Here is a 23,625-nt window from a genome sequence, read left to right as displayed (position 1 = left end):
CCACAAGTTGGGGTTTTTTTTAACGTTGGAGTTTAATTCTAACTTATTTGTTCATTAATTAAATTGTTTTCCACTTACCATATTCTTTTTTCAAAAAATAAAATCCATCTCCAATGAATTTTATTCCTTCCATCACCCTATTTCTATCTAAACTAAATTATTTGAAGCTGATATTCATATATAGATTAAATATGGTGGTATTTGATAGATAAGTTCTTATTAATATGCATTTGAGATAACTATGTTATTAATGAATAGGAGAGACATGAATTAACTATATAAGACAACTAAACTGAGTCAAGAAAGAGTATCTATATTGCTACTGCTTTTCCCAGGATTTGATAGTGTCCGCTGTTCACTGGCTGGCTTGCAATGGAGATATATGGGAAAATATTCCATCTAACTGAACAGGAGCAAAAGATAACAATTGCACAGATACTTATTTTAGGTAACTTGAATTCTTTGCAGTTAGCACAGGCTTGTCACATTTCTCTATCTCATTCCACCAGAAGCCTCAACCCAGAACACTCTTTAGTTCAGGGACACAAATATCAGGTAATACCTTTCTACAAATAGGACTGAATTGTAATTGTATAATTCCTTTAATTCTCCATATATTTTAAATGCTCTCACTGTACCTTGACTGAGGCATTATGCTTTCTTTACTGTCTTTGATTATTTTCCTTTTTTCCCAGTTTTTCATACTGTGTGTAGTAATATGCATATCATTTTTACTGTTGCTTTTTTTCCTTAGGGTACTTTGTGTCTTTAACCAATGAAACGATTTTCTTCAATTATATGTCCTAAGGAATAGGCAAATTTTTTTAACAAGAAAGAATCTTTTAAACAGTTTACAGTTTACATTTCCATTTTCCCCAACTTTTAAAATGTTTCTGAGCAAAGTTTCTGTCCTTGGAAAGTTATCCCTTTCAAAATCCCAAATGTATATAATAAATCCACAGTATACTCTATTTGCACACATGCTCATGTGTTAATTATAATACAAAATAGATAATGAGTGAGATCTTGTAAAAACACCCCCTCCTTGTTAAATATATTTTTTAAGTTTAAAGTTGATCTTCTTATTTCAGAGGTTTCTATGACAAGCAAGTATTGCCAGAGTGAGATTTGTGCAATATTATAGCAGACTTCACCATGAAAGCCATAGATTAGCTTTTCTCTTGGTCCTTTCTCACTCTGTATTGGTGCTTACAGAGAATTCATAAGCTGTTGAGATGATCTGATATATCAGTTATCAACAGTTCAGAACTCTGGAGATTTTTATTTTTTTTATAGAGGGTAATGTTTTTTCTCTTTCTAGTTCTTCTTCATTGCTTCCTCCTTTTGAAGGGAGGACCAAGGAATTTAAGCAAGGGATAATCCGCATCTGTACCTTTTTTAATCAGTCTGTGCTATTAACTGCCCTGTTGCATACCACACATAATCCAGATATTATGTATAAGTCATTACATAGGCATGCTACTTGCTGGAGCAATCAACTGTTTTATTAGTTGAGACACAGATTTTAATTGTCATCTTTAGGTTTTAGTGTTAAGATAATCAGGAGCAATTAACAACTAACAACTACTGACTTCAGAGACAATTTTTTTTGAAAATGAGTTCCTTCTTTGTGGTGCATATTTTTCAGAATTCAGCTGAATTCAGAAAGTGGCCAGTCGTCTTGTGCATCTCATCATATTGTGTTTGAGAAGCTGATGTTTACCTCAAGCATATTGAACTTCTCCAGACTTTTTCCAGGGGAAAAAAATTTGTGGCTTCTAACTAAACCGCATGACTTAGAATGTTGTTGTTTGGCAGGGGGATTTTAATGCCTGCTAAAAACAGAGGGCTTGATTGTCTCTATATTTACTTCTGTGCAAATCAGAAAGCAGCATCAATCCAGGGGTACAGCATTATGTAATGGCCTTCTAATCAGGCCTCTTCTTGGTTACTGGATCCCAGTATTCGTGTCCCTGGAGATGAGAGTTACTGGTGCACAGTATATGGTGAATAAACATAATCATAATGCTTCAAATTTTATTCTCAGTTTCAGTGCCTGAGTTACGTACCTCTCACTTGCCACTCCACAAAGGTACTCCAGGCTTTTGGACCTGGAGGTGAAATTTTCCTTTTCTTTGTCCTCCCAGGATATCTTAGATTCAGCATAAGTATTGATATTTTACAAAAGAGAAGTAAAAAGTCGTAATTCTTAAATTTTCTATCAAAGATGTTGTGGAGACTGAGTCCCAGAATGTTAGAAAGAGGTAAGGACTTTTTTTCTTGAACTGACATGGCAAAAGAAAAGTCATCCAGTTTGCAAAAATGAAAAGAAGAGAAAGACATTTCTGTCACTCAAAAAAAAAAAAAAAAGTCAAGAATACTGTGGTGAGATATTCTTTAAATGGACACTTAACTTCCCTTTACTTGGGTAAGGTAGTGTTAAAATTATCTCTTTAGACTTCCTGCAAAGGCAAGAATTGGTTTCAGTTATTTAAGCTGAAATATCTGAACTACTTGCTTGGAATAGTGATGGAGGATGTCAAAGGGCATTCCTAAAGCTCAAACAAGCGTTAATAGCACCTTCAATATTCTTGCACACAGATTTAAACTCTTCTTTTGAAATCTTTATGGAAGCCAGAAAACTTGGTCTTGGAACCATTCTTGCTCAGACCCTGGAGGGTGAAGGGAAGATCATTACACATACTCCCAGTCTGCTGACTTAACTGGAATGAAATTATGTAGTCTTTAAAGCAATAGAAGCACCATTTATAGTCAGGGCCCTGCAGCAGTGTGACCTTCTTTCTCTAAGCTGTAGTTATTGGCATTGCCAGTACGAGACCCACAGCTTAGACTCCACCTTCTCTCCTCATTACAAATGACCTTCTTTGTAGTCCTGGACCCTCCATGTTTTTGATAGAGGTGCCACACAGCCAACTGCACAGTGCAAGAAAGAAAGAAGAAAACATTACTTCTGCAGAAGGTGTATTTAAAAGTCACCCCTACGTGTCAGTCAGACTAAAGCAGACACTTCTTGTTCTGTGCCCAACCCATATACAAAAACCGGAGCAGCTTACCATAAAAGCTTCCAGTTTAAAATACTAGAAAAATATTAAAAATAAAGACTTAAGACCAGCAATTCATTTTCTTTCATGTTATCAAAAAAACCCTTTTTTCTGTGAAAAGTCTCACTTTGGCTGTTGTTCATCCATCCGTGTCTCTGTTGTGTAAATATGGATGAAACTCTTCTTTCATCTTTTGAATTAAATTTCAGGTGCATAAACATGGCAGTGAAAGAACTCTGTCTTTTTCAGACTGGCTACAAGATTGTGCCTCCAGGAGTTTTGGTCTTGTACCTTTCACACACTGAAAAATCAGATAATCCTTCTGCCCCTAAAAAAATTCCCTGATTGTAGGGACTCAGTGATTACACTCATATGAGCAACATTTACTCATAATACTCTGGTGGCACCTACTAAATCAGAAGTCAGGCTTTGACTTTTTAAATTTAGGCTGGCATTTTTATAGTTGCTAGTGGTTTCAAGGTCTTCCTTTTTGTTTACTAAACAAAAACACCTCAACCAAGTTGGCTACAGTGTCAAGTAGCTGACATCAATGGGAGATGTAGATCTTCCAGACTTTCAAATTCAATCTTGCGCTGAATGTTTTCAAATTTTAAAAATGTGACAACAGTTTTGAAAAATTTTGATTCTGTTTCCAATGATATGGCTGTGAAAGTGAGCTCTCCAAAATGTAAATTGACACTACGCTGAGGATTTTAGAGCCAGATAAGTACAGTAGCTCTTTAAGAAATGACCTCTCTTAGATTGAAATCTCTAATTACGAATTCTTACCCAAATTGCTAAACAGAAATCAAGCAGCTAACAGGACCTTCTAGATCTTCAAGGACTGTGAAGAGACCACACAACAGAGACTGAAGCAAGTAAAATATTTACAGTACGAATTAGTGGGAGATCACATTACTTCGGTGTCTTTAAAGGTTCTCTATTTGTGTTGAGCCTTCTTAGGGTTTAAAAAGAAGGCTTTTAGGATGGGATTCCTAACACCTAACTTCAACAGTTGCTATCTAAGGTTTAATTTCTAACTACACTCAAACTAGGAATGTAGGCTGTATGACAACATCTTTACCCAGTAATGCCAACTTCACATTACTTGTGAACAATTTCTTCTTATGATTTCCTGTGTCCCAAAGAAGGTGCTTTGGTATTATCTAAGAAGAACTGTATGAGAAACAGTTCAACTGAGCAAAACCAGTTTCCATCAGCTGAATATGGAAGCTCTGATATACACTTGTTTCCAATTACATCTGTCCTTGACAGCACAACACAAACAAATGATACTCATGAGTACTTGTAGCCATTTGTGTACTCCTCCCACTGCTTCTAGTCCACAAGATATTTGTTAAATCCAGAGAAGTCTGCATTTAAGATCTGAGTTTCCTACTTTCTGTTCACTATCTGCATTAAGATACGCACCAGAAAACAGCAACTGTTTTCAACGCTGTTTCATAATTGCAGAGGGGAATTTATTTTATCAGTAATGGAAGAGGCTTTGTATGCAAAATAAGCTTTATATTACCATGTGCTTCAAGATGTGAAAAGTGCTTGAGAACTTCTATTAACATGGTGCACTGGCACTCAGGCTTTCAAAAGTTACAGAAGTATAAAAAAAACATGTGAAAGTTATAGCTTAAATATATTAGACCCATTTTCATACTTAAGTGCCTTTTTTTTGCCACTACATATAGGGAAATAACCATGAAATTCCCTTTAATGTTAATTTGAGACTCTTGAATGTCTTGAAGTATAGTTCCAGAGTTAAATCTTCAAACATTTTGCTAATAATACTCCCCAAGATCCATATCTTCACTTTGTATTGAACTTTTTTCTGCAATTAAATTATTTCCCTTAAGAAAGCCTAAAGCCTCTGAGAGACGCTTTTATAGGATGTATATAGAATGAGGAAATCTCAAATACTCAATGTCAGAAAGAGGACCTCATTACAGCCAGAGCCTGGGCTGAGTGTCTTATGCTTGAGGAAAAAAAAGATTCTGAAATTTTCCAGGTTTTTAACAGCAGTGCTCAAACTTTCAATACAAGGCTAAGGAGCCTAAACACCTTAATCATGAAATGTTATCGTTATCTGTAGAAGACGAGCTTGAAGTAATAGGAGCACTTACTGTAGAAAATGTGGTTATATTTCATTTTCTGAAATCTCCTGATGTCCAGTTGATGGGGGTGGAGAGGAGACCCTGTGTAGCAATAATGCACAAGGAAAACGATGTGTTTGCTAAGCTGATCAATAACATGATTAACTTGACCCAGCAAAAGACTGATCAATCTTATTATTGATCAGCTTAGCAAACATATTAGTGTGCCTGTGTAGTATGGCTACATTGTGTCTATTAGTGTTTCATCAGAATATACATGCATTGAGTTATTCAAACAAACTTGCAACAGATGCATACTGTTTGTCCAGAACAAAAGCAGAGATAAGCTGATCACAGTCTCTTACACAGAAGGTAGAAAACTGACATAAGATTTATACATTCAAAAAAGTAGATTTTTTTAAATACAGTATGAAAAATAAATCTTCCCTTATCACATTTTTACTGTCTCAATGACAGATCATTGTATTTTTTAAAGCAATTCAGTTCCTATTTTGACTTTTTTTGAAAACATTATGTCTTAGTTCAACAAAGACACACAAAATAGTTCGCCTGTAATGCTCCCTGAACTTTGAAACATGCCAGATTTTTTTTTCCAATAGTGATGTGGCCTTAAAAACCGTACTTGAAAAACTGATGTAGCCTATGGATAAGAAAAAAAAATTGAACTGGGTTTGTATAAGCAAGCTGGAATTATCCAGCTGGATTCAGATCTAATCAATCAGCTCTTGTTCAAGATTAGATATTTGTGAAGGTTCATTTTCAAAAGTAACTTGAGCATTTGTCTGTTTGTTGCTAAAAAAAAGCTTTAAAAAAAAGGGACTCCTAAAGGTTTGTGTTTCGCAGTTTAAAGACATTGTAGAACCATTTATACATTTTTCCATAGCTGAAAGGATTTATAGTTTTAGACATGCTATCTACCCTGCTGATTATCAGTCTTTTTCTGTTATCTCTCTCTTTCAGTTTGTCTGTCACTTTCCGTATAAATTTAGTCTAAATGGTACACATCTGGACTCAGTAAAATTAAATAAAGAGTGAATTTTTCTTTCAGTGTCTTATTTATAGAGAATTTAAAGTAACTCAGAAAGTTGTCACATTTTCATAACTCTCTGTTTTTTGCTTCTTTTCAGCCATTGTTACATATTATGTCCAGGACTAGTTTTGGGAACTGGTAGCAACATTTAGACACTGACATAGTGCCTGAAAATCTGAAGTAACTTCACTGATACTAATCCAGAGCAAATACTGATTTTGATATGTAAATCCCAAAATAAAGGTTCTTGGCAACAGGATGACCACAAAGTAGGAGTGCAGCACCCATAATGCTGCAAGAACTCATGACTAAAGTGCAACCAAAAATGAAAGATGATGATTACAAGATATATTAGGGTTAGATAGCAGACACAGCAGTCTAGCATATCACTTGTCAGTCAGTCTTTCTGGCCAAATGTATGTTAACACTTGGCTAAACTCTAATATGGCACTGACCTGTTTTTTCTCTTTAGAACTGTATGAGGTATCATAATCACCCTCACAGAGGACAGAAAAGGGGAAAGGCACTAGTACCTCCTGAGGTATGCCTTTTCATGCTCATCCAAGATTGTGCCATTGTGTATGAAAACAAAAATTACTGTCTTCAAAGGAGTGACTTCACATTTTTGCCATCCGAGCCTTTAAATATCTGCATCAGAGAGCATATCTACTACACCTCTTATCGTTTCTACTACAGGTATATGCTAACTCCCTTTACATGTTAGAAATGCTTTTTTTCTGATAATGATATGTATTGGTCTGTAATCTAGAATTTCATCACCTTATTTGGAAGACGTGGAAACACATTTTAAAGCCTTTCTTTTCATTTCCACTGTCATTCATATGTGTTATTTACATTTACGTGTGTACTGAACAGCCCATCCATATTTCCATTATTTCTTTCCAGCTGGTACTTTATTTCAACTTCTTTAAAGTCAGAGTGTGGCAGACTTGCCATCCATCATTGTCTAAGAGCTCTTAATTTGGCTACAGAGAGTGTGAAAGTAGGTTAGAATGCAGTGCTAAGTCACAAATATAGGATCAGACAAGCCTTTGCTAAGTCTCTCAGTGATTATTAGAGCTCTTTGAAACCGTCTGGCTTCAGTTTGAATGAGTTCAGGTGAAAATTACTGGTGCTCGGTTTGTACTTTCCAAGACCGCTGGCTTTCACATTGCATTCTGAATTAATGTGAAATCAAAAATTCAAGTGAGGTGCTTTGAATGCTGTATTGTTGCACAACAGTTCCTTGTATTTCTAGACTCAGAACAGATAAAAACCATTGACAGATGCAGCAACAAAAATTAAGAAAATGCTATGATTCTCAAAACCTTAAAGGGTAAAAACAAGGAATCCACCTGGACATGAAGAGCTACCTTACCTAAACAGGATCATGAGGACAATACCCATGTGTTACTGGACATTCAGCCACACACCAGAGATGTTCCGAGACGTTAGCAAAAACTATTGTAAAAGGCTCTCCATTTCTCTTGAAGATGTTTCCTTATGCAAACTTGCAAACACCCACTGAGACTTACTCTGACCCTTTTTGCCAGGAAGTAAAAGACAGTGTTTTGATCATGAATAGCAGAGGTTAAAGACATGCAATTCAGATTTGAATGTCTGAAGTCTGCCTTAGTTGAAACCTGTCCTATCCCTCCTCCAGATGCTGAGCCTTTGCTTATGCTGCTTGCTAAAAGCGCCTGTGATGCTGCAAAGCCAAAGACAAGTCTCCCAGATGGATGAGATTAATGCTAACTAAGGGAACATTTTTCAGTTGGTTTTTTTTGTGGTTTGGGTCTTTTTGGTTTGCTTTGGAGTTTTTTGTTTTTTCTGATGTAGCTTCTACCTTGTTAAATTTATTTTACTTTGAAGAGAATATAACATTTTTGTCATATTCATGGACCATTAAAATATTATGATACTACATCAAATACAGTGCCAGATAAAAATTGACTCTAACTGTGACACTTTTTCTCATCATATGACTGACTTGAAGTCCAGTTCTTGAAAGTTTTCAGCAACCATGCTTGCATGATGGAAAAAACACATCCAGCCTCAATCTACCTGTTTTCAGCCTGCCCAGGCAAGAGTCCACTCTTATCCAGAACACAGGTATTAGCACAGAGCAGTCTAAGCCATATGCCTCATCTTTTAGCTCAGACCCAGTGACTCATGAAAGCATCTGTAGGTCATACGAAATTCAGTGGATAGATTCAAGTTTTCTTCCTTTAAAACATTAAAATGTTTGGGCCTTATTTAACTGTTCTGCTCTCTGTAATTTTTGTGGCTTCTCTCATTTCTTCAAGGTGTTTTTTCAGTCTTTTTACTTACTGAGGTTCTTTTTGCCATTGACAGGATCTGGCGAGAGACAACAGAATAGCAAGAACTGGTACTGAGTTACATTGCTAAGTGTCTTCACTGAGTAGAAAATGGGTGTCAAATGTTAGCACAAACAGTTATTGAGGTCAATACTAAATTTCATGAGTCATATTTTTACTCATCTAACTTTTTTTTAAAGCACTAAAAATGGTGTTGAAGAAGGCTGGTTTTGTGGGAACACCATAATATGAGTCAAATCTCAGCAGCAGCCTTTAATAATACTGATCTCCAGGTGACTACAAATAGTATCTAGCCGAATTAAAAGAAAACATTACTGTGGGTATTATAGTCATTTTTCTTAGCTCCTTCGGTCTTTGTCAGCTGACTCTACACCTAATGTTTAAGGCCATGTAGTGGACATGATAACATACAAATAAATTCTAACCTTACTCTACCTGGTAGTACTGAAATACAATAAGATTTTGGCTTCTACATTTTCCTAAAATGTTTATATAGTTTTCTTTTTGCTTTCTATTGACCAGTATTGGTATTCATAAGCTAGAACTCTTTCTTTTCAATACTGTCTGATATTGTAGTTTGTAGCACTTTTATTTCCTGAAACAGAAGTAGGCTTATTGTTCTTTCTTTTTTCTTAGTATCCAGGGTGTAATGAACTAAAGCTCTCATCACCCTCATAGTAGCGATAAAACTTCATATGATCATGAACAATACCAACCAACTACTTTCAGTTATATTAATAGTTGTTTCTCATAGTTGTTATTGCAATCTCCTGCCAAAGAAAACATTTCTATTTTTATGTTCTACACATACCTTTCTCTTCCTTTTAAATAGAGTACTGGGCTTTACAATGGCCCCTCATTCATCAGCTTCATAGACACCATTCCACACCATACACTTGATTCTGACTCAAGTGACTATGACTTCACCCCATCTGAAGTGGTCCTAACACTGTATTTCTCCTCCAGTATCATTCCTGTTACGGCCTGGATAATCACTTTGGCTTAAGTAGAGATATGACATACCAACATAAGGAATTCTCATTAGGTATATATAAACTGTACCATTCTGAACCAATCCAATAAAATGAACTTGAAAATCAAAACTGGATTTCCCCCTACTTTTGTGTAACATTTACATTTTTTCTATCTAACTTCTTTTACCATAATTTCATGTTACAAGTTAATGGATATTTGAGCATATTTGATAGCTGGAAACAACTTTCTGAGGTTCATCCATGAAAGGACAAGGATTTAACCCATACACAATTGTGAATACAAATCACATTACACTTGTTAAGTTTGTTTAAGTAATCCCAGCATACAGAGGATCAAAAAGGCTAGCACAATGATATTTACAAGAATTTGCAACAAGCTTGCACTTGATACAGTTTACCTCAGTGTGCACAAGGCCAACGTAAAATTTTTGTATATGATACTATCCCAAAATTCAATATTCAAAATATGACAACTTTATACCCTTGCTATCTGTATTCCAGTCAAAAATCAGCATGTAGTGAGTGTATAATCCTATTTTTTGTCTCTAAAGATTATTTCCCTGACTTTTTTGATCATTCATTAATTAAAAAAAAATAATTTTTTTCTGGATTTTTCTGGTTCATTTTTCTAATTTATTCTGATTCAAGTGCATCCTTTTCAATATGCATTGAAATATATGGCTTCTGAGTACATGCTCAGCCAAACCAGATAGTTTCTCCTCAGACAATTTTTTTTTCCCATATTAAATACCAAAAGAAAATGGAAATAAAAGATAAAAGTAGGATTCATTGTAATTGACACACACTGTTCTCCCACTCTTTACTGCCTTAAAATGTTGACAGGTACTAGGCCCTCACATAGTGAGCAACAGTATCCAAGCAAACAGTTACAGTCTAAGCAATTAAAGAAAAAGAGAAAACTCTCTCGTTTGCTCCTGAAAAAGCTGCAGCATCTAAACCACCTAGTCCCGATTCTTCAGAATGTCACTGAGAGTGTCAAATATAGAACCCAAAGTTTTTCAAATACCTGTTTTATGCCTTAAACATGGGTGGAGGGGAGGGAGAAGGGGTCTCTTTTCATATAATTATTATCATTATAACTTCTTAACTCTCCCAGGAAAAAATAACCTTTTGGGCACGCCTCAATCTTAATGAGATTTTTTGAGCAAAACAATCTGACATACATCTGTATTGACAAAACCTTCTGAGGAACCCTATAGAACTCATCCATGTGATTATTCAAATTTGGGATTACGAGGTCATCCCATTAGAAAAATAGTTGATCAGAACAAATATAAACAAATATAAATAAAACTTTATTTGAATGGTGGATTTTTGTACAAGGAAAATGTCTGGTGCTAGCCACTGAGCATATGACTGTGAGACAGAGCATGGCACGCTGTCTAGTCCGTATGTTCAGCTGTGCTTATACTCTGAACTGGATGCAGAAACATTTAAAAAGCAACCTGGCAACTAATTTTATGATAGGTAAATTGTCCTAATCACCTGTGTGTAGCCATTTCTACCTGATGTGGTAAGAGATTCTACAATAGCATATTTATCTGGAAGGAATCATGAGTAGCAGGTAAGCATGGCATTTAGAAGCTTTACTTGATTGGTTTCAAAGAGTTTTAGATGATGCAATAGTTGATAAGAAGATATCTTTTCCATAAAATTTCAAAATAATTTATAAACATCCTTCTTCCTACAATTGAATTGTGAAATACTACACAAATTTTGTCAGATGAACATCAGAATGTGTGAAAATGTGAAAATGCAAAAATGCAGTTTGTTACACGCTTCACAGTTCTGGTTTGCCTTCTTATACTTAATAGAACATTTTGCCACCCTAACTCAAGTAATCCAGCTGAAAATACCATGGTTTGTTTGAATACAAGAGTTTCTGTTTTCACAGAAAAGCTAACAACACTGAGACCAAAACTCACAGCAATGGACCATTGCCTCTTCTTGGACTGGCCATAAAGGGAGAACCAAACCTGTACATCTTTTCAACTTTGCTCTCTCTTTCATCATCACGTAACTGGGTGGGTGTTGAACTTCTCTGTGTCTATAGGCATCCATCTTGGAATGATATCATCTTGCCTTAGACACAAGATCTTCCTCATAAAGAAAAATTATCCCAACTAGTCACTTAAACTGAACCTGTTACACTAACTGTCTGCTTACAGTAGTACTAAGTTCCATTTATCTCAGCATGTATTGTTATATACTTGTCAGATGGGTTTATTTTCTTTAAAGTCATTATCAGCACCTTGTATCCTGACTGAGTTTTTTCCCTGGCTGCTGTTTTCCTTTCTGCCCATCACTGAATAGCAGTGTTGCCAACAAGTTACTAACAACAACTACTAAATTATTTGAAAATGATACCAGGCACAGACACATTAAGCAACATGTAAACAGTGTAAAATTAGTGAACTCAACATATAATTTGGTAAATACTTACATATTTGCAGATGTGTTTGTGGGTGTGTGTATCTATACATATAAGCATTCACACAAATAAGCATATATGTATATTTAGATGCACACACACAATCATACACAGGTAGAAGTTAACAGAAATGACAAGTCAAGGATATATAATTTTAACTTGAAGTTACTGCTTCCCCTATTGGACAGGGAAGAAAAGTTTAGATCGATCACAAAGGGTCAAAACCTAAAGTCATTATCTGGCTTTTAATAATAATATGCATTGTACTGGGCCTGACCAGGCAGCTAAACAGAACAGTGAGGATCCACATTCAGAGTCATGCACATGCTAGCTCCACACCTACCAGTTACCTGAGGATTAATAATCACATTAAGGAGAACTAGTATGTATGTGAAGAGGGATTGCTTGTGTCTCAGTGGATGGAATCATGACAGAGCTGTCAGGAGATCCATAGTATGCGTGCAGAGTTGTTTCAGGCAAATAGTGCATATCACTGCTTTAAACTGTTCATGAAAGCCACTGCACATAACAGAGAATGAAGTGCTTAAACAGTGGCACTAGAAACTTCAGGGATTTGCTTAAAATTCAGTGTGCATATTCCTAACAATCCAGTACATGTCTTTAAAATTTCAATGCACATCTGTGGGTGAATGCATGTTTTTTAAAGCTCTGCTTCCCATTGTCCTAAAGTTCTCCACAAATGGTATTAATGTTAATGAGATCTCTATAGTCCTACAAAAGAGGTCATTGAGCATTACGCTTCATGTAGCCATATCATTGGGTTTCAGGTTGTGCAGTGGTAAGCCCTAAGAGATTGCCATTGTAGAAAGAGAATTGACTGAAACACAAAAGATCTGGAATTTAGTTGAAATCAAGTTTCAAACAGTTCAGATTATTATCTGACACTCTCACAAGTTAATTTTCTGGGACAATTTTTTTTAATCCTTCCCTCTTTGAGATGAATCAATGCTCCAGATCTCTGTGAAACTGCTGCAGACCAGAGTATCTCTCATTTCTCCATATTATGGAGCTCATTTCACTGTGCGCTGGTAGTGAAAGACAGCTCAAGACAGCTCTTCTTTTCTAAAAACAGGAATTCGAGAAAAATGAGGAGCCTCCCCAGATGTTTCTAAAATCAACACCTGGGTATCAGCAGAACAGTAGGGGGCGTTACCATGGTGTGGACAAAGGTAGCTATGTATAAAAATACTGAAAATAGTTTTAGATAACATTGTGTTAATATATCTGGGGGAGGAGGGGAAGGAAAAAAAAGAGGAAAAAAAGAGATTTATTTATTCTTTTTTTTTTAATAGTCATCCTGAAACATGCGCTACCTAAGAGCAGACTAAACCACATGTCAGTAAAGACATCCACTGGGAATTATTACAGCTTCAGACAAGATACAAAGGCAATGGGAAATGGGAAAATGAGTCAAGGCTTCCTTTACAAGCATAGCAGTTAGAATGGTAAAAGTAAACTGTAAGAAGAGAATAATCTCCAAATTCAAACTCTAAAATTGGGGGTGTAAAATATGAATACAGTTTCTATAGTGGCAACAGTAAATAATGTCTTATGTCCTCCTTAGGTTTCCGGGAACTGGTGCAACCTTCTGCATTTCATAAATGTCTACTGGTTAGTTTAGCAACCGTACCTAAAGGGTCCACCTAAACACTAAGTTCCTGAGTTGCCACACTTTATTTTGCTTGTATTTAAAAATTACCTTTCAGGACCTGGCCTCACTTTTGTAGAGTAATTCTTTTTTTTTCCCCCTTACCTTTCTATTTTTTCATTCTGAATCTTTCTCTTTTTTTTCTTCTCTCAGACTATACACTGCCTTTAGCAGCTGCCATTAGCAGGCGATACATTCAGAGAATTATTATGATAACATAAAGATCAGTTCCTAAAATTGTTTTGCTTTTGAGCATACAGAAGCTAGTTTGTTTTCCTGCCTATTATCTTCCCAGAGTCCTTTCCTGTCCCATTGCCTGCCCAGCAGTCAGTACATTTTGGCAGCACGGAAAAAAAGAAAAGCTACGATAACGCCTGAACAGCTGAAGGCCTCACATGAATAAAGCACTTAAGACGAAGACTGTATAATTAAGTGAAGACTTGCACTCCAGCCTCCCCTTGCAGCGAGAAGGTTATTAAGAGGAGGGAAACCCGCGATCATTACCCAGCAAAGAGTATGATGACTGGCTGCTCAGTGTCAGGCCTCCGGTGGCTGGCTTTGTCACCGGCGCGGAAAGGAGAGTTCACTTTCTGTCAAAACTGGCTTTGCCAAATGTTATCATTTTAAATGCCGTGAAAGAGAGGGAGCTGGGCCTAGGGGTATACACAGCCCCATATGCTGGTGACAGTGATACAAGTGTAATTCTAGACTATTAGAGTGACACATAAGATCATTTCTGCCCCAGAACATGAGACAGCTGAGGGGATTATTCAGGACAGGCTGTCACGCAATAAAATTTTCAGAAATCTGTTAACCCCAGCTCAGACCCAGTGAATATTTTATTGCTTAACACTGAGAAAAAGTATATTTATTAACTATAGAAAGATATAGCCAAGAGGCTGGGCAGATGAAAGGTTACAGGAAAACGAACTCACTTGATATCCTGCCGTAAAAAGTAGCAGCATGATCGTAGAGCTAAGGTGAAGAAAAAATGCCCTCAATGATCTGTATTTGTATCCAAGGTAGCAATCACAAATAAAATATATGACAGTGAAATTAAAAAGAAGGATTCTATATTCTCCCACAGTATACAATGGTTGCTACAACACATGAAGAATATCATATGTAAACTGATGTTCAAAATTTCTTGAAGCCGATTAGGCTCAGACACTCCTCGGCAAGATAGCATTCCAAATGGAATGTGCATAAATTGGGGGCTTAAAGCATATTGCTTTCTGTTAGCTCAACTGTATTCTTTCAGAAGAAAACATTGACTTTTTTTCCAGAAATCAAGTAATATTTTGTTATACTGAAATAACAGCATTTTCTGTCTTACAAGGAGTGCATATTAGCCAAATCCTGATTAAAATTCATAGAAAGCAACACAAAGAATACACAAGGAGCCTGACTATCAGGTTATTATTCAACCACTATATAATGTTTGCATTACCCCTCTGCTAGCTATGCAAAGGTATAAACATACATGTGCACAATTAAATCTATGATTTCAAGCTCTTTTATTCATTTGATATATATAAGTGCTTTTCACTGAAATTGGAATTGTGTTCATAACCTGAAGTTTCTTTTCAGCATTTAAATGTTCTTCGCTAGAGGGTAAGTAGTAAAAGCAATTGCCAGGAAACTTTTTTTCCCCATTAAAACAGTAAAATATACAGTAAATATGGTCATGATGAAATATTAGTATGTCAACTGACTCCTCCTGAATGAAAAAGTAAGTCTAGGCTTTGATACAAGATTTTGGAAATCATCTAAGAAAAAACATTGCTACATATATTATTAATATTCATATTAAAAACATTCCAAAGTTAGCCTACACAGTTTAATGTGTCTATGATTACAAGAGACAGCATTCGCTCAACAATGTCACAAAGGTCAGTAGAAAAAAAATAACATGATATGCTTTTTGAAAACTCCCAACATCTGAATAGTGTGTCCTGGGTGTAAGAGGAGCCCATGGGGGTGCACTTTGAGAACAAAAGCAACCCTTCTGCTAATTGACTGAAAAATTAGCCAGGTCCCCCTGTGGGGAGCACACAAGACAGCAGCAGATGGAGACAGCTCGGACACCATGGTAAAAAAAGCTCCTCAAAACCTGCTGTGAATCTGCCTGCAATTATGGGTCACAACACTTTTCTTGTTTAACAGAACACAAGGAAGACAAACAGAGGATGTGAAAGCTAGAAAGGTCATAAACTGATTGTAAATCTATTATTTTAGATGAGAAACTACTGAAAATTCTTAAAGCGTTCTAAGTTATGTGTTGTTTAATGAGGTAAGTTAAATAGTTTCTTGCCAGTAGTGCTATGAAAGGCTGTTTTCTGAGGAATCCGAAATAACTTGTATATTCTCTGACTCACTCTCCCCTTATCTTGTTTTACAGCATAACTTCTTCCACCCCTAGAATGATGGTTAGGATGCTGGTGATTCTGGCTAAATATGTAGACAGATGTTTGAAAGATAGAGAGCCAATCCAGCATTAAAAAAGGCCTTTTGTCAGTTTGTGGGAGTTGTATAAATGTTTACTTTTGATATCTTTTTATACCCTTTATCACTGTCATTTCAGTCTTAGCTTTTGGGTTCTTTTGATTATACCATTCTCTAATGATAATTTTTGCTATTCAACTCTAGATACAAAAAATATCACAAATATAAAAATGAAGACTCCACTTTATCACTCTCACAACAAAACTGATGAAATTATTACTTTGGCCTGAAATATCAAAGATTTTATTTTTGCTAGAAATGCAAACAGCACTTTCTAAAGTAATTGAAATCGATTATATGTATTTGTATAGTTTCATTCAAAGATATTTTATTTTCTTGAGGCATTCTAATGATCAAGTCCTCTACCTGTTTCTTATTTCAAAATGAGTATTATCGTTATGCTCCAAAAAAAAAAAGTATGGATAAGCAAGAATTGTAGGGGATTAACCATTCATAAGATCTAAACAGGAATACATTCATAGCCAATCATAATGAATAATCGATGCAAAATAAATACAATAGTGAATATGATAATGGATAAACCGGTGTAAATATCTGGGCTTAAAGTGCATAAGTAAAATATTTCCTTTTATTTCATTTTATTTTCCTTTGGTTCCTTTATATGATGATGTCATCCAAATTAATAAGTAGTTTCATTACTGATCTCTGTTTTTTTGAATCCCATCACCCTCCACGATAAACTTGGGATAACATACAGGCCTTATTGAAATTAGTCAATAAAAGTGAATTCTTATGTCTCTGGAGAACTTTGTTCCAGATGCTAATGCTTTGTCCATGTATAGACCATCCTTTATGTCAGCTTCCAGAATCAAAGCTATAGGACCTAGTTCTGTAGCTGCACAAGAGTGGTTCCAGATTACTCAGAAGTCATTCCTGCTGGATGCTTGTGTGGATAAATGCAGGAACACACAAAAATTCAAGGGCAGAACTTCACAGGGCTTAGAAAAGGATCTTTTATCTGTAAGCAGTTTCACATCCTGGTTTCACACATGGGTTAACTCTCTAGGACATTGTAATATATATTGCTTTATCTACAACAAGTACATAATAACAACTATTTTCCATTTACCAGGCTTTTTGGATCACCTCTTCAAAAGCACAGTATGCTTATTTACACTTTTTGCTTGTGCTTTTCATTCTACACTGCTGAAATTGATGGCCTCATTCCAGGAAACCCAAGTGCATGGCAGCACCATTGGCAAGCAAAGAACAGTGGAATCATTCTGATCAAAACAGATTTTGCTCAGAAGTACAGTCATTCATTTGCTTGTACTAAAATTAATTTATTTGTTTTCAGTGCATCTCAGGTACAGGTGGTTTATTTTGTATTTATTAGGTAGTAAAATTGTTTAAGCAGTTGCTATAGATTCAGAAAAGAGGAAAAGTCCTGTGGTCTATGTTCTGTAGCTGAATAAATATTGAATAGGTTTAATTTTTCCCACAAATTTTGAAAATATAACAATATTTATGAAAACGCTACACAGATGGTGCTAGAAATTATGTTCTTTATTAAAGTGAAAAATAAAAGCTTGTAAGATGATTAGTAGGTTGTCCTTCTCTGGGGTGTACCTCCTACCCTCACCTTCTGTAATACAAATATTTTTCAGTTTATAGATACTCTACCAAAGACTTTATTAGTATTTTCTTTAACATATGTATAGTAGAAGCCGTATTACCTACCTTGTGCCATACAGTCTGTCTCTATGAGATGAGGGACACTGCAAGTTTCCTATTTTTATTCTGTGTGGACACTGGGAACTATAGCAAGTCCTGGAATAAAACATGAACCCACACCCACCAGATCCCATTTGTAAGAAAAGGTTTTCATGATGAAAGTGGTTCAGTGTACTCTTGTTCCTACTGTATGCCAAAACAAAACGCCTTTTGAACTCTTTCAAGCCCTAATTTGGGAGTGACTCTGTGTCTGTTTCCCAGCTCTGGGTCACACTTCCAATGGCATGTTCTCTGTCTATAAAATGGGGACAAGGCATACTGCTGGCTATGAGGGTTACAAGAATAAAAATAAGCAGTATTTTGTCCTATGATGAATTCGATATGTACTATGACCAACAGAATAAAAATACAAAACCGCAATTGATACTTGGTCCTTTTACCCATGAAATACATGACATAGTATTTAATACAAGTATTGGTAGCTTTCTTTTTGGTGTAGTTACAATGCTCAAGGTGACACTAAGCACTGTGCAAGTGCTGAGGGGAAATACTGTTTCTTATCCATTGACTGATTATCCAACGGCACTGGCTATAAAAGGAAAAGTGCAAATGTGCAGTTATACATCTCTGAGTCACGTGGTGCTCATGGAAATCTCAGATTGCAAACCGATAATACTTTAATTTTGGGATTTGCTAGTTTTCCTCCCTCAGTCTGCACATATAACAAGATAGTATTCACCAGCATGGGGACTAAATAAAGATTTTACTTGTAGTATTGGTAGATAGCAAGACTAATACACAAGTGATTTGCTTGATTTATGTTACTAAAATACATAGTGTTCTCCTATTGTGCATCCAGTCTAAACTGGTGATAATCTAGTTTATACTCAAAAAATCAAATAATTCAATTTTTCTCCTTTGCATAAATGTGTGTCAGTGTGCTAACTCAGGGACACTAAGGCTTTCAGAAAAATTTCTGATAAATATCACCAAATTGTTCTTCAACCTTAGAGAGAAGAAAAAGCCAAACCACAAAAACAAGCCAACAAAACAAAACAAAAAAGGAACAATTGTTGAAAACGTAACAAAAGTAAATCCAAAACCTGCAAGTAAAACTTCTGAGTACAGTACCATAGGTCTTCAAATAACAGCTTGGGGAAATAAAACAGAAGGCTATTTTTGCTCTTCTTTTGTGAATGGGATGTGGCATTGCTACTTAGAGAGCAAGTGATGAAATGAATATGGAATCACTCTTCAGCATGCTAACTATAGGCTTCTTTTTCTAAATAAGAACATTTTCCTTTTGTTTTTCTATCTATAATGGATGCATACTGGCTAAGTGGAATCAGTGAAGCAAGTTGTCAATGAAAAAATGCATGAAAGGGAAATAATAATAAGCGTACAAAAAAGCAAAGCAAACTAAAAAGAATTAGTGCAGTGCAACGTCTGCACTGCCATGAAACTCAGTCACAGCCATGTTGTGCTACATTATGCAGCCATTGCTGCGTTATGGCAAGTGCTGGGTAGTCAAATCATCAGTACATCAAACCATACCACGCAGTTGCTGTGATTCTGTCATTTTCATGCTATTTTGCACAGCTACAGCTGTCCAGGCTTTACCATCCAAGTTCTATGGTAGACGCAGTAGCTTGCCATGTCCTCAGTGAGGTCACCCTTTCCTTGCGCGGTGAATACAGCTTGTGCCCTCAGGTTATGCCATGCTGTTCAACGAGCAATGTGCTACCAGTTAGGGTACACTGTGCTTCATTGCTGCTGCAGACCTCACTTTGTGAGGTGATCTGTCAAAGAAAGTCTGCTGTGTTTGCTGTGGAAAGTATCTGGACTGTTGTGTCATTCCACATATATTTTGTGGGGAAGCCTGTTCTCCTGGTCTGCACAGGTAATGGAACACTACGGCTATACTATTTGTCGTGCTTTACTTGCACATGCATGCAAGGTAAATCATCACTGTAGAATAAAAACAATATGAAATGGCACAAATGAAAATGTTCACCTTCTTTTGTTCAGAAGACATGTCTTACCCTCAGATAAATAGCAAGAAGTATCAAGAAAAGTTCTTTGAAAGAGATATTGGTCTAGACAATTTTTTAACTTTAATGTTTCCCTGTTTTTCCAGGCTCAAGAAAATGTTTTCAAGAGATGCAAGTTCTGAAGACTGGTATTTTGAGATTGCAACAGTTTCATTATGTCTGCAAAATATTTTACAGATACTACTTCACAAGACTCTATCTTCAAGTACCAAATCTTTTTTAGAACTTTCTATTCTGATACTTTTATTCTCTTAAAATATAAAAAGAAAATTTATGTCTTCTCTAAATCCCTCTGATAGATTATTCTTACCTTTTCCCAGCCTTACCAAGAATGGAGAAAAGACAATTAGGATTTTCTATGGAAGACTAATGGTTGATCCCAATGCAGACAGTAAGAATGAAATCATGCTGAGGATGGCGTTTACGATGCAGAGTATTTTAGCCTTTGCTCAGTGGTTTTGTCTTCTACACGTTCACCAAGCACTTTTAGACTTCTAGTTGAATAGAAATGTTCGACCTCAATAAAAAACAAGCTTACCATTAAAGCAGTAAGCAGTTTATGAATTAACATTCTCAAGACTTTCAAGGACTGTTCTTTGAGATGAAAGATATGCCGTCCAGCTCTGAGAATCTAAAAAGTCCATGTGAATCAGGATGGATGACACTGCCTTCTGGGAAGTGTGTCAGTCTTCCCTCTTCTCTTACCATTCCCTTTTCCCAGCAGCTTCTTGGCTTCGTGATGCTTTCACCAGGTTCTGAATGTGTCGTTACAGCTTTCACTATATTGGCAATCAGTTTACTATGACAGTTTCATCCAGCACAGACTGACTAGAAGAGGTAGTCTGATTCAGTTGCACACCAAAAAAACCTAGTGTTAATTATTCACTCTCCACTAACATAGTAGATTTCTCTCAAGGCTTGTGTGGAGTATGAATTAAATTCATAGAGGCTCTTGTTTGATAACCTTTCTGAAAACATTCTCAGACTTCCTGGACTACTACCAATTAAAAGGACCACCTTGGGAATAAATCAAATATAGTTAAGATTTTTTTATGAAAGACATTTCTCCAGACTGCCTCTGTTCTCTGATTTAAAAAAAAATAAAATAAAAAAAAAAGAAGAATTAATAACCAACATGTGAAGACAGATTGTTTGCAATTGGATTGATTTATGATATAAGGATTTAGGTATGTCTCCAGGGCAACTACTCTTTGCCTGGGGATTCTTACTGTCGTTCCATAAGGGCAGCATCACAGTCTTTTAGTAGTCTTATTTTCATCAGTATTAACAGAAGTTCAGTGTTTAAATGCTCATGTAGATTTCTGCTGTACTGCTTATATAAAAAAGTAAAACAATAAAGTTGTGTTCAGAGCTATTAAGGACTGGAATTCTAGCAGTGCCTAAAGGTCAGGGTCCACATAAAAAATAAAGAGTTAAATCCTCTTATTTCTGATACACATACACGATTTTTGCTTGTGAAAAACCACCACCATACCCCTAATCTTCACAATGGAGCTCAATAACATATTTTGACGCAGAATACTGTCAGTCATTGGGTCTCAACAAAATTGTCGGCCTAGAGAATTTTGTTGCATTAATGACTAGCAGATTACAGGAGACTCCATGAATTAGAGAAAACGTTCTTTCATCCAAATTAAAACAAAAGACAATGGGAAAAAAATCAAAGCGAAACAACACCACCACAACAACAAAGAAAACCAACACCAAAACACCAAAACAGAAAACCTTTAATTGCAAAAATATCATCAAAAGCAAAATTTTTAAAGGCAATTGGTGCAATAACATCATAACTCACAAATCTCCTCAAATCTGGACAGTCATTTTTAAATATTTTAGGTCAAAATATTTGGATATAGTCAAGGTTGGTTTGCAGGTTCTAGTTGGGCACACTTTATTGAACAAATCTTAGTACTAACATAAGTATGTGAGAAATCGTGTGTGTGTTTGTGCATACACACCTATACTTGTCAGTACTTTGGTTTCCAGTCCCAGCAAAAAGCAGGCATTTAGAGGTCTGCCCATTTCTAATCCACAAAACAATGGAAATATGTGGCTAAGACTGCCATCCTTATCTCTATCAATTGCACTTATTGTAGCACATGTGGCATGTAACATCAATCTCAAACTTCTATAATGTCAAATACAAGAGTATGATCTGAGCCTGAAGTGAAAGCACTAGCTGATGCTCTTACTTTGGATTATTTTCCTTACTTTAAATCCTGTGGATTTAGCGCATAGGGTTTTGTTGGGTTTTTTTCCCTTGTATGCTCGTGTACAGTGTATAAATAAATATCAAACTCACTATTGCACTATCAAGCAAATAATCAAAATGCACAATGGCCAAAGTTATGAAAACAATTTTAATATAACTACACTGTGTATTTGGGGTGCACCCTAACGTTACTGTCTAGCAGTTTCCCTCACTGGGAGTAGGTTTTATACTGGTCATGTATTGATACACAGACAGAAAAGAAAAACATCATATTGTGATTTTCTGAGCGCTCAAATCCTCTGGGAACTAACTTATTTCTGAAGGAAACTGTACCATTTGGAAGCCCCTTATAAGAATTCAAAATTCACATTATTTCACCAGTCTGCAGCACTGCATCTTTATATATATTTGTTGTAAAGTTAGTATAAGTTTGACCTGTGTCTCCGAATTGGACCTACCTATCATAAGAATTGCCCAGGTTGTGGTGCTCACTGGAGGCAGAAAACTCAAGTTTTAGCACATCCCAGCTCAATACCTTAGGCTGTGATGACAGAGTAGAAACAATTCCAAGAATATCATACTTGGCATATGACCAGCCCACTGTTTTATAACTTGGTGACCATTACTGAAAGAGTTGTGCATTTAAGGAACCATTAGCATATTTCCTACACGCAAGCACAGGTTTTCTTAAGCGTAATATGAATAACATGAGATCAAAACACCAGTAAATCTGGAATGTGGATGAAATGTTTTCATTTGAAGTGAAAAAGAAACAGCAATTTTTCATGTTACCAATAGTATTCTGACCCACTGATCTACCAAGAAGCACAAAAAAAGAGAAGAAGAGGAAAAGTCTACTATGTTGGTAAAAATGGGGAAAAAAATTATTTCAAGGATCTAAGACACTACAACAAATAACCAAATGAAGATGAGCCCCCAGTATCAGGTTCATAGACAGGACCAGTTAGGATGACTCCAGGATGTAGATACCACGGAGTACTGAGCAAAACTAGAGGTGACTTTTTTGTGACTCTTTTTCCACTTTTTTCCTGTAATGCATTGTTGTTGTGGTTTAGGAATGGTATTACACAATTTAGTACTCCCACTAAAAAGAAAACCACAAACTGCTCCCCTGCCAGCTCCAGTGAGAGAGACAAAAGGTAGAGATCATGGGTTGAGATAAAAACAATTTACTAGAAACAGCAATGAGATAAGTAAAACGAACAGCAACAGCAACAATATTTACAGCAAAAGTGTACAGAAAGAGAGAGTGTTTTACATGCAAAATATTCATGTGTGACAATGAATAATGGAGGTCAGGTTTCCCCCTCCCACCATGTTTTTCTCAACATGAAGCCACACCTCTCTTCTCAGAAGCGAGAGTCCCTTACTTCCACCCTGGCAATGTCATGGGTGGTATAGAATTACAAGCTACACACACCCACACTGCAGGCTCCACACCCTCACT

The 23,625-nt window shown here is 36.1% G+C and overlaps 1 long non-coding RNA gene across 1 annotated transcript; it reads left to right on the top strand.

Moving 5' to 3' along the window:
- The first annotated feature begins 506 nt into the window (after positions 1-506).
- On the top strand, positions 507-8,823 carry LOC116792367. The gene is made up of 4 exons (XR_004359102.1): positions 507-555; positions 6,691-6,747; positions 7,426-7,429; positions 7,477-8,823. It is a non-coding gene; the product is annotated as an uncharacterized LOC116792367 (long non-coding RNA).
- Positions 8,824-23,625: the final 14,802 nt, after the last annotated feature.

Source organism: Chiroxiphia lanceolata, chromosome 1 (genome assembly GCF_009829145.1).
Source record: "Chiroxiphia lanceolata isolate bChiLan1 chromosome 1, bChiLan1.pri, whole genome shotgun sequence".
Classification (NCBI taxonomy): Eukaryota; Metazoa; Chordata; class Aves; order Passeriformes; family Pipridae; genus Chiroxiphia; species Chiroxiphia lanceolata.
Note: the sequence above shows the minus strand (reverse complement) of the source record. Positions and strands in the feature narration are given on the sequence as shown.